This window comes from Eptesicus fuscus, chromosome 1, assembly GCF_027574615.1.
Source record: "Eptesicus fuscus isolate TK198812 chromosome 1, DD_ASM_mEF_20220401, whole genome shotgun sequence".
Taxonomy (NCBI): Eukaryota; Metazoa; Chordata; class Mammalia; order Chiroptera; family Vespertilionidae; genus Eptesicus; species Eptesicus fuscus.
In genome coordinates, this window is record NC_072473.1 from 35,719,976 (window position 1) to 35,732,106 (window position 12,131).

At 38.3% G+C, this 12,131-nt stretch overlaps 1 pseudogene; it reads left to right on the forward strand.

Moving 5' to 3' along the window:
- The first annotated feature begins 394 nt into the window (after nt 1-394).
- On the forward strand, nt 395-838 carry LOC103298543 (mitochondrial import receptor subunit TOM22 homolog; annotated as a pseudogene).
- The last annotated feature ends 11,293 nt before the right edge of the window (nt 839-12,131 follow it).

The window sequence follows — 12,131 nt, forward strand, 5'->3', positions numbered from 1 at the left end:
CCCCCACCCTCCCCTGCCTTCCCTCTGAGGTTTGACACTCTAATCGATGCTTCTCTGTCTCTGGATCTGTTTTTGTTCATCAGTTTATGTTCATTATATTCCACAAATGAGTGAGATCATGTGGTTTATTTTTTAAGACCTAAATAATATATATGATTTGCCTAAGATCACACAGTTAATGAAGGATCTGGAATTAGAGCAAAATTTTGCTGATGCTCACACCATTCATTCTTTTTTCTACTGCATCAGTCTGGAAAGAGCTATTTTGAGAGAAGTAAAACTACTAGCAAATTAGTCTAAATTTCAAAGGACACACATTAAAAAATATATTAAAAAAATAAAAATAAATAAAATGCATGTTGACCTTCCTCCCTCCCCCCCTACCCCTACAGCCATGGCCGCCATCATCGCTGCCCTAGGTCCAGGTGCTCCCCTACCCCGGACAAATTGCTTCAGAAAGGCTATGCGGAGAAGACTGAGGATGAGCTGGACGAGGATGACTACAACGAGCCAGATGAGACCCTCTCTGAGAGACTCTGGGGTCTGATGGAGAAGTTTCCGGAGAGGATCGGGTCCAAGGCCGGAGCCACTTTTGATTTCTCCCTCTTTGTGACTCAAAAAAATGTACAGGTTTTCCAGGGCAGCCTTGTGGATTGGGACAACTTCCTTCATGATCCTGGTTCTTCCTGTTGTCTTTGAGACTGAGAAGTTGCAAATGGAGCAACAGCAGCAACTGCAGCAGTGGCAGATGCTCTTAGGGCCCAACACAAGGCTGTAAGGAGGAATGCCAGGGGCTCTACCTTCACTTCCTGGAAAGATCTAGATCGTTACTGCTATATTTGACCTGTCTTGGTGGGAGAAGTTTGAAAATTCAATACTATTTGAACTGCTGATTTTTTTTTCTTTTTTTTTTTTTTTTTTGGCACCAAAAAAACCTGGTTGGGAAAATTTCCCCTTCATTGTCTCTTGGAGAGATTCCCAACTTGCAACTGTGCCCTCCAAGCTTTCCTGACTGATTTCTCTCCTTACTCTGACACCAGAGTGCATCCATGCAGATGGTCATTCCAACTCCAGCCATCCCACCTCTCACTAAATGACTCCTAACCAGAAGATCTCTTCAGTGTCTGATTGTGGATTAGGAACTGATGTCATTGGGGAAGGTTGTACCCCTGACCATTAACGACTGTTTTGTTTTGACATGCACACTATATGAAATACAAAATGCATTACAGCTGTAGTGTAAAAGCAGCCACTGTGAATTTTTATGTATATTGGAAAAGAGGGAGGGCCGGCAGCAGTTTTAACCACAGAATGGGTACTGTGGAGGGCAGAGCAGGAGCTCACTTCCTCTGCACATTTTGGCCATTAGACCTGTGTCTAAAAGAGAAAAAAAGTCAGTGCTCACTTTTGTAATTAAATATTTAAAATGATTAAAAAATGCATGTTGATGTTAGCTCAGGTGAAAAGCCAGTTTACTCAGACTAAGAAATTCACATCAGACATTTTTGTAAGGAGTTTTTGTTTGTAGTAGACTTTAAAGGAAAAGTGGATATTTTAGGACTAGGTGATTTAACTTCAGATGTACTATTTAAAAAATGTGAAACAATATACTGAATGAGCAATATGGACTTTAATACATCTAAAACTTAGTTATAGTAAAATTTTTGTTTTAATCAGTGAGCTGAGGGAATGAGGAATTATGGTTTATAGTACGTGATTAATCCCCAAAATTTACTGTGGAAAATATTTCTTACATTAGCAAATAAGAATGCTAAAATCAACAATATTTCCTTGAAGACTAAATATTCTGTAGTGGGCTCTTGGATTATTCCTGTGTTTAGTGGAATATCATTCTACAGACTCATAACATATACAGAGATTGGACTGTATATGTCCTGACCCTCAGATATTCTTTAAAATGTAAAACAAAATTTTTCTTTAACATTTTTGCTGAGTAAATGGTGATATAAATATGTGTTTTTATAATGAAGGTTCTCAATTAGTTGGCTAGGAATGTGACTTCAGTATATCTTGTTCTGTTTGTATTTGTAGACACCAAGTAATAGTTACATAATTTTAAATTTTAACTTAAGAGGGACATCCTTAAATTGTGACTATTAAATTTGTGAATGATGCTATATATTTTTTTCTAAAGTAAAGAAAAAAATAGTCAATGCCGAAACCAGTTTGGCTCGGTGGATAGAGCGTCGGCCTGTGGACTGAGGGGTCCCAGGTTCGATTCTGGTCAAGGGCATGTACTTTGGTTGCGGGCACATCCCCAGTGGGGGGTGTGCAGGAGGCAGCTGACTGATGTTTCTCTCTCATCGATGTTTCTGGCTCTCTATCTCTCTCCCTTCTTCTCTGTAAAAAATCAATAAAACATTTTTTTTTAAAAAAAAAGAAAAAAATAGTCAAAATTCAAAAAAGAAAACATCTACTCCAGAGATGGAAAACTGGCAGTCATAGACCAGATCCAGCTCTCAGATGCTGTGGGACTTTGTGTTTATTTAGTTTTCTTTTGAGTTGCCCATATGGGGTTTGTTTTTTTGTTAGTCCTCACTGAGGATATTTTTTCCATTGATATTTAAAGAGTGGAAGGGAAGGGAAGAGAGGAGAGAGAGAGAGAGAGAGAGAGAGAGAGAGAGAGAGAGAGAGAGAGAGAGAGAGAGAGAGATGTGAGAGAGACACATAGATTGGTTGGTTGCCTGCAAGTACCCCGGGGCTAGAGATCACACCTGCAACCCAGGTACCTGCCCTTGGCTAGGGATTGAAACCATAAGCCTTGTGTGCAGGCAATGCTCTAACCGCTGACCCACACCACCCAGGGCTGCCCATATCGGTTTTTAAAACAATTAGAATTAGCCCTGGCTGGTTGCAGGTTCTATTTCCAGTCAGGGTACCCATCAGGGTTTTGGGTTCAATTCCTGGTCGGGGTGCATACGGGAAGCAAACGATGGACATTTCTCTCTCACATCTATGTTTCTCTCTCTCCCCCCCTCAAAAATAAATAAATAGATAAATAAATAAATAAAAATATATCCTCGAATGAGGAATATATATAATTAGATGGCAGCATTTAAAACCTGAGAGATTTAGCATAAATTTATGGCTTTTCAAAAAATTAGATCTGGCCACACTGGTTCTATAGTCCCACTTTACAACAATAAGCTGGCACTGAACTATTTCATTTGTCACAGTCCCCAGCACTTTATTTGGAGTTAAAACCTCCATGCTTTTTATAATCATTTGAGTTTAGAACCCTTACAACAGACAAACCTTACTCACAAATATAGGCACAAAAATACTAATTCAACAATACATTAAAATACTAATATGACATCTACAGATGAGGTTTAATACAAAAATGGAAGGATTGTTTTGTATTAGGAAATCTATTAATATAATACATGATATCTATATCTTTCATGCAGTATCACATTCCAGAAAGTCTTTAATGTGGCTCAAAAGAATACATAAAATACAGCTGATGATATACAAAGAGTGAGTAGTAAAAAGAGTAAAACCAGAAATATAAAATGGAAACAACATGATTATCTTAATAAGTACTAAAAATGTATTTAATTTAAAAAATCCACTTCTGATTTTAAACAAAAACCTCTTGGAATAAAACTAATTTTTTTTTATTGTTGACAGTATTACAGATGTCTCCTATTGTCTCCCATTTTGCCCCCCTCCACCCAACCCCCGCATTCCCACCAGCAGTGTACTAGGTTTCTCTTTTCTTCACATTCTTGCCAGCACTTGTTTCTTGATTTACTGACTAGTGGCCTGCTGCACAGATTCTTGCACCACTGGGGTCCCTTGGACTGGCCTGTGGGAATCGGGCTAAAACCAGTGTTCCAACATCCCCCAAGGGGTCCCAGATTGTGAGAGGGTGCACACCAGGCTGAGGGACCCCACTGGTGCACGATCAGGGCTGGGGAGAGAAGGCGGGAAGGCTCCAGGGCCTGTCCAGCCTGGCTGGCCCAGTCCCCATTGGCTGGACCCCAGCAGCAAGCTAACCTACCAGTTGGAGCGTCTGCCCCCTGGTGGTCAGTGTGTGTCATAGCAACTGGTCAGTCGAACCTTGGGACACTTAGCATGTTAGGCTTTTATTATATAGGATGGTAGCCATTCTGGCAGGTGAGTTAATCTGAATCTCTCTGATGATTAGTGACTTGGAGAATTTTTTCAGGTGGCTCTTGGCAATCTGTATGTCTTCTTTGGAGAAGTGTCTATAAAGGTCCTTTGCCATTTTTTAATTGAATTATTTGTCTCCCTGCTTTTGAAGTCCATGAGTTATTTGTATATATTAGAAATTAAACCCTTATCAGATGTATCAGAAAATATGTTCTCCCATGCAATGGACTCCCTTTTCATTTTGTTGATGTTTTCTTTTGCTGTGCAGAAGCTTTTTACTTTGATGTAGTCCCATTTGTTTATTTTATTATTATTATTATTTTAGCTTCAGGTGACAGGATGGGTGTGGTATTTTTTTAAAAATATATTTTATTGATTTTTTACAGAGAGGAAGGGAGAGGGACAGAAAGCCAGAAACATGGATGAGAGAGAAACATTGATCAGCTGCCTCTTGCACACCCCCTCACTGGGGATGTGCCCGCAACCAAGGTACATGCCCTTGACCGGAATCAAACCCGGGACCCTTCAGTCTGCAGGCCGACGCTCTATCCACTGAGGCAAACTGGTCAGGGCGTACCTGTCCAATTTTAACAACACCATTTATTGAAGAGAATGTCTTGACTTCATTGTATACTCTTACAACCTTAGTCAAACATTTATTGGCCATGTTGGTGTGGGTCGGTTTCTGGGGTCTCTGTTCTGTTCAATAGGCCTATATGCCTATTCTTGTGCCATTACCTGGCTGTTTTGATTATAGTGGCTTTGTAGTATAACTTGATATCTGATATTGTGATCCCTTCAACTTTATTCTTCTTTCTCAACATTGTTATCGCTATTTGGGATCTTTTTAAGTTCCATATAAGTTTTTGGAGCCATTTTTCTAGATCTGTGAAATATGCCATCGGTATTTTAATAGGGATTGTGTTGAATCTGCATAATGCTCTAAGTAACATGGACATTTTAATGATATTAATTCTTACAATTCATGAACAAACACAGTACATGCTCCCACTTTTTTGTGGCTTCCTCTATTTCCATTTTTTAAAAATTGTTTTATTGATTGAGGTGTTACATATGTGTCCTTATTCCCCCATTACTCCCTGAAACCCCACTCGTGCCCTCACCCCCCTGTTGTCTGTGTCCATTGGCTAGGCTTATATGCATGCATACAAGTCCTTTGGTTGATCTCTCCCCTAATACCTACCCTCCCCTAACTTCCCTCTGAGGTTTGATGGTCTGATCGATGTTTCTATGTCTCTGGATATGTATTTGTTCATCAGTTTATGTTGTTCATTATATTCCATAAATGAGGGAGATCATATGCAATTTATCTTTCTCTGACTGGCTTATTTCATTTAGCATAATGCTCTCCAGTTCCATCCATGCTGTTGCAAATAGTAAGAATTCCTTCTTTTTTACCGCAGAATAGTATTCCATTGTGTAGATGTACCAAGGTTTTTTAATCCACTCATCTGCTGTTGGGCACTTAGGTTGTTTCCAAATCTTACCTATGGTGAATTATGTTGCTATGAACATAGGGGTGCATATATCCTTTCTGATTGGTGTTTCTAGTTTCTTGGGATATATTCCTAGAAGTGGGATCACTGGGTCAAATGGGAGTTCCATTTTTAGTGTTTTGAGGAAACTCCATACTGTTCTCCACAGTGGCTGCACCAGTCTGCATTCCCACCAGCAGTGCACGAGGGTTCCTTTTTCTTCGCATTCTCGCCAGCACTTGTCGTTTGTTGATTGGTTGATGATAGCCATTCTGACAGGTGTGAGATGGTACCACTTTGTCGTTTTAATTTGCATCTCTCAGATGATTAGTGACTTTGAGCATGTTTTCATATGCCTCTTGTCCTTCCTTCTGTCTTCTTTTGAAAAGTATCTATTGAGGTCAGTTGCCCATTTTTTTATTGGGTTGTTTATCTTCGTTTTGTTAAGTTGTATGAGTTCCCTGTAAATGTTGGAGATTAAACCTTTATCAGTGATAACATTGGCAAATATGTTCTCCCACACAGTGGGTTTTCTTGTTGTTTTGTTGATGGTTTCTTTTGCTGTGCAAAAGCTTTTTATTTTGATGTAGTCCCATTTGTTTAGTTTCCATTGCCCTAGGACCATGGTCTGCAAACTGCGGCTCGCAAGCCACCTGTGGCTCTTTGGCCCCTTGACTGTGGCTCTTCCACAAAATACCATGGCCTATGCGAGTCTATTTTGAAGAAGTGGCATTAGAAGAAGTTTACGTTTAAAAAATTTGGCTCTCAAAAGAAATTTCAATGGTTGTACTGTTGATATTTGGCTCTGTTGACTAATGAGTTTTCTGACCACTGCCCTAGGAGCAGTATCAGTGAAGAAATTCCTTCAGCATATGTCTGAGATTTTGCTGCCTGTGGATTCCTCTAGTATTTTTATGGTTTCTCATCTTATGTTTAAGTCCTTTATCCATTTTGAGTTTATTTTTGTGTATGGTGTAAGTTGGTGGTCTAGTTTCATTTTTTTGCATATATCTGTCCAATTTTCCCAACACCATTTATTGAAGAGACTGTCTTGACTCCATTGTATGTTCATGCCTCCTTTGTCGAATATTAATTGAGCATAGTGGCTTGGGTCAATTTCTGGGTTCTCTATTCTATTCCATTGATCTATATGTCTGTTCTTGTGCCAGTAGCAGACTGTTTTGAGAACAGTGGCTTTGTAATACAGCTTGATATCTGGTATTGAGATCCCACCTACTTTGTTCTTTCTCAGGATTGCTGCAGCTATTCAGGGTCTTTTTTTATTCCAGGTGAATTTTTGGAAAATTCATTCTAGGTCTGTGAAATATGCTATTGGTATTTTCATGGGAAGTGCATTGAATCTGTAGATTGTTTTGGGTAGTATGGACATTTTGATGATGTTGATTCTACCAATCCATGAACACGGCATGTTTTTCCATCTGTTTATGTCTTCCTCTATCTCTTTTTTCAGTGTCTTGTAGTTTTTTGCATATAGGTCTTTTACTTCCTTAGTTAAGTTTATTCCTAGGTATCTTAATTTTTTTGTTGTGATGGTAAATGGAATTGCTTTTTTAGTCTCTCTTTCTGTAAGTTCACTATTGGTGTATAGAAATGCCATAGATTTCTTGGCGTTAATTTTGTATCCTGCTACATTGCCAAATTCATTTCTTAAGTCTAATAATTTTTTGATGGAGTCCTTAGGGTTTTCTATGTACAGTATCATGTCATCTGCAAATAAGGACAGTTTTACTTCTCTTTTCCAATTTGGATGCCTTTTATTTCTTCTTCTTGTCTGATCGCAATGGCTACTACTTCCAGTACTATGTCAAACAGGAGTGGTGAGAGTGGGCATCCCTGTCTTGTTCCTGTTCTTAGGGGAAATGGTTTTAGATTTTGCCCATTGAGTATGATGTTGGCTGTGGGTTTCTCATATATAGCTTTTATTATGTTGAGGTATGATCCTTCTATTCCCACCTTGCTGAGAGTTTTTATCAAGAAAGGGTGTTGGATTTTGTCAAATTCTTTTTCTGCATCAATTGATGTGACTATGTGATTTTTCTCCCTCAATTTGTTTATGTGAAGTATCACGTTTATTGATTTGCAGATATTGTACCATCCTTGCATGCCCAGGATAAATCCTACTTGGACATGGTGTATGATCTTTCAGATGTACTGCTGGATCCAATTTGCTAGGATTTTGGCATCTATGTTCATGAGGGATATTGGCCTGTAATTCTCTTTCATTGTGTTGTCTTTATCTGGTTTTGGTATTAGGGTGATGCTGGCTTCATAGAATGAGCTTGGAAGTGTTCCTTCCTCTTCAATTTTTTGGAATAGTCTGAGGAGGATAGGTTTTAGTTCTGACTTGAATGTTTGGTAAAACTCCCCTGTGAAGCCACCTGACCCTGGGCTTTTGTTTGCTGGAATCTTTTTCATGACTGTTTCAATTTCTTCCATAGTTTTCCACCTATTGATATTTTTAGAACCTTCCTGATTGAGTTTTGGAAGTTTGTATTTTTCTAGGAATATGTGCATTACCTCCAGGTTGTCTAGTTTGTTGGAATAGAGTTGTTCATAGTAATTTTTTAAACAATCCTTTGTATTTCTGTGGGGTCTGTTGTTATTTCACCTCTTTCTATTCTGATTCTGTTTATTTGGGTCCTCCCTCTTTGCTTCTTTGTGAGTTTGGCAATAGGTTCATCAATCTTTTTTTTTTAATAATTTTTTAAAAATATATTTTATTGATTTTTTACAGAGAGGAAGAGAGAGGGATAGAGAGTTAGAAACATCGATGAGAGAGAAACATCGGTCAGCTGCCTCTTGCACACCCCATACTGGGGATGTGCCCGCAACCAAGGTACATGCCCTTGATGGGAATTGAACCCGGGACCCTTGAGTCCACAGGCCGACGCTCTATCCACTGAGCCAAACCGGCTTCGGCAGGTTCATCAATCTTGTTTATCCTTTCAAAGAACCATCTCTTGGTTTCATTGATCTTTTGTATTGTTTTTTTAGTCTCTATATCCTTTATTTCTACTCTGATCTTTATTATCTCCTTCCTTCTGCTCACACAGGGCTTTTCTTGTTGCTCTTTCTAATTCTTTTAGTTGTATAGTTAGATGATTTATTACCATTTTTTCTTGTTTTTTGAGGTAGGCCTGTAGCGCTATAAACTTCCCTCTCGGGACTGCTTCCATTGTGTCCCATAGATTTCAGATTGTTGTGTTTTTATTGTCATTATTTTCCAGGATGCTTTTAATTTCTTCTTTGATCTCTTTGGTAACCCAATCACTGTTTAATAGCATGCTATTCAGCTTCAAAGTGTTTGAATTTTGGGGGTAGTTTATTTCTAATATTATGCCATTGTGGTCTAAGAAAATGCTTGATATGATTTCAATCTTCTTGTATTTGGGGAGACTTTGTTGTGACCCAATATGTAGTCTATTTTTTAAAATGTCCCATGTGCACTTGAGAAGAATGTATATTCTGTGGCTTTGGGGTGTAATGTTCTGAAGATGACTATTAAGTCCATCTGATCTAGTGAGTCATTTAGTATTGCTCTTTCTTTGCTGATTTTTTTGTCTAGAGGATTTACCCAGTGATGTCAGTGGTGTATTAACCTCCCCTCCTATTACTGTATTGTTTTTGATATCTCCCTTGATATCTTCCAAGAGTTTTTTTTTTTTAATGTATTTGGGTGCTCCTGCATTGGATGCATATATGTTTATCAGGGTCATATCCTCTTGTTTTATCAATCTTTTTAGTATTAGGAAGTGGTCTTCTTTATCTCTTCTTATGGCCTTCACTTTTAGGGGAGTTTTACTAAACATTCAAGTCAGAACTAAAACCTATCCTCCTCAGACTATTAAAAAAAAATTCCAGAGGAAGGAACATTTCCAAGCTCATTCTATGAAGCCAGCATCACCCTAATACCAAAACAAGATAAAGATAACACAATGAAAGAGAATTACAGGCCAATACCCTCATGAACATAGATGCTAAAATCCTCAACAAAATTCTAGCAAATCGGATCCAGCAGTACATCTGCAAGATCATACACCATGATCAAGCAGGATTTATCCCGGGGATGCAAGGATGGTACAATATCCATAAATCAATAAACGTGATACATCACATAAACAAATTGAGGGATAAAAATCACATAGTCACATCAATTGATGCAGAAAAAAGCATTTGACAAAATCCAACACCCTTTCTTGATAAAAACTCTCAGCAAGGTGGGAATAGAAAGATCATACCTCAACATAATAAAAGCCATATATGACAAACCCACAGCCAACTTGAAACTGAATGGACAAAACCGAAAATCATTTCCCATAAGAACAGGAACAAGACAGGGATGCCCACTCTCACCACTCCTGTTCGACATAGTACTGGAAGTACTAGCCATTGTGATCAGACAAGAAGAAGAAATAAAAGGCATCCAAATTGGAAAAGAAGAAGTAAAACTGTCCTTATTTGCAGATGATATGATACTGTACATAGAAAACCCTAAGGACTCCATCAAAAAATTATTAGACTTAAGAAATGAATTTGGCAATGTAGCAGGATACAAAGTTAACGCCAAGAAATCTATGGCATTTCTATACACCAATAGTGAACTTACAGAAAGAAAGACTAAAAAAAGCAATCCCATTTACCATCACAACAAAAAAAGTTAAGATACCGAGGAATATGCGAAAAACTATAAGACACTGAAAAAAGAGATAGAGGAAGACATAAACAGATGGAAGAACATACCGTGCTCATGAATTGGTAGAATCAACATCATCAAAATGTCCATACTACCCAAAACAATCTACAGATTCAATGCACTTCCCATGAAAATACCAATAGTATATTTCACAGACCTAGAATGAATTTTCCAAAAATTCACCTGGAATAAAAAAAGACCCTGAATAGCTGCAGCAATCCTGAGAAAGAACAAAGTAGGTGGGATCTCAATACCAGATTTCAAGCTGTATTACAAAGCCACTGTTCTCAAAACAGTCTGCTACTGGCACAAGAACAGACATATAGATCAATGGAATAGAATAGAGAACCCAGAAATTGACCCAAGCCACTATGCTCAATTAATATTCGGCAAAGGAGGCATGAACATACAATGGAGTCAAGACAGTCTCTTCAATAAATGGTGTTGGGAAAATTGGACAGATACATGCAAAAAATGAAACTAGAGCACCAATTTACACCATACACAAAAATAAACTCAAAATGGATAAAAGACTTAAACATAAGATGGGAAACCATAAAAATACTAGAGGAATCCACAGGCAGCAAAATCTCAGACATATGCTGAAGGAATTTCTTCACTGATACTGCTCCTAGGGCAATGGAAATTAAAGAGAAAATAAACAAACGGGACTACATCAAAATAAAAAGCTTTTGCACAGCAAAAGAAACCATCAACAAAACAACAAGAAAGCCCACTGCATGGGAGAACATATTTGCCAATGTTATCACTGATAAAGTTTTAATCTCCAACATTTACAGGGAACTCATACAACTTAACAAAATAAAGATAAACAACCCAATAAAAAAATGGGCAACCGACCTCAATAGATACTTTTCAAAAGAAGACTGAAGGAAGGACAAGAGGCATATGAAAACATGCTCAAAGTCACTAATCATCTGAGAGATGCAAATTAAAACGACAATGTGGTACCATCTCACACCTGACAGAATGGCTATCATCAACCAATCAACAAACGACAAGTGCTGGCGAGAATGCGAAGAAAAAGGAACCCTCGTGCACTGCTGGTGGGAATGCAGACTGGTGCAGCCACTGTGGAGAGCAGTATGGAGTTTCCTCAAAACACTAAAAATGGAACTCCCATTTGACCCAGTGATCCCACTTCTAGGAATATATCCCAACAAACTAGAAACATCAATCAGAAAGGATATATGCACCTCTATGTTCATAACAGCATAATTCACCTTAGGTAAGATTTGAAAACAGCCTAAGTGCCCATCAGTAGATGAGTGAATTAAAAAACCGTGGTACATCTATACAATGTAATACTATGCTGCATTAAAAAAGAAGGAGTTCTTACCATTTGCAACATGGATGGAACTGGAGAGCATTATGCTAAGTGAAATAAGCCAGTCAGAGAAAGATAAGTATCACATGATCTCACTCACTTATGGAATATAATGAATCACATAAACTGATGAACCAAAACTTATCTAGAGACAGAGCAGCATCGATCAGAGTGTCAAACCTCAGAGGGAAGGTAGGGGAAGGTGGGTTTAAGGGGAGGATCAACCAAAGGACTTGTATGCATGCATATAAGCCTAATCAATGGATGCAGACAACAGGGTGGTGAGGGCATGAGTGTGCGGGGGGGGGTTGGGGGGGTTATGCGGGAATGAGGACACATATGTAATACCTTAATAACAAAGAAATTAATAAAAATAAATTAATTAATCCAAGAGATTTAAGTAGAAAAAAAATTCGTGTGTAGCCACTCATCT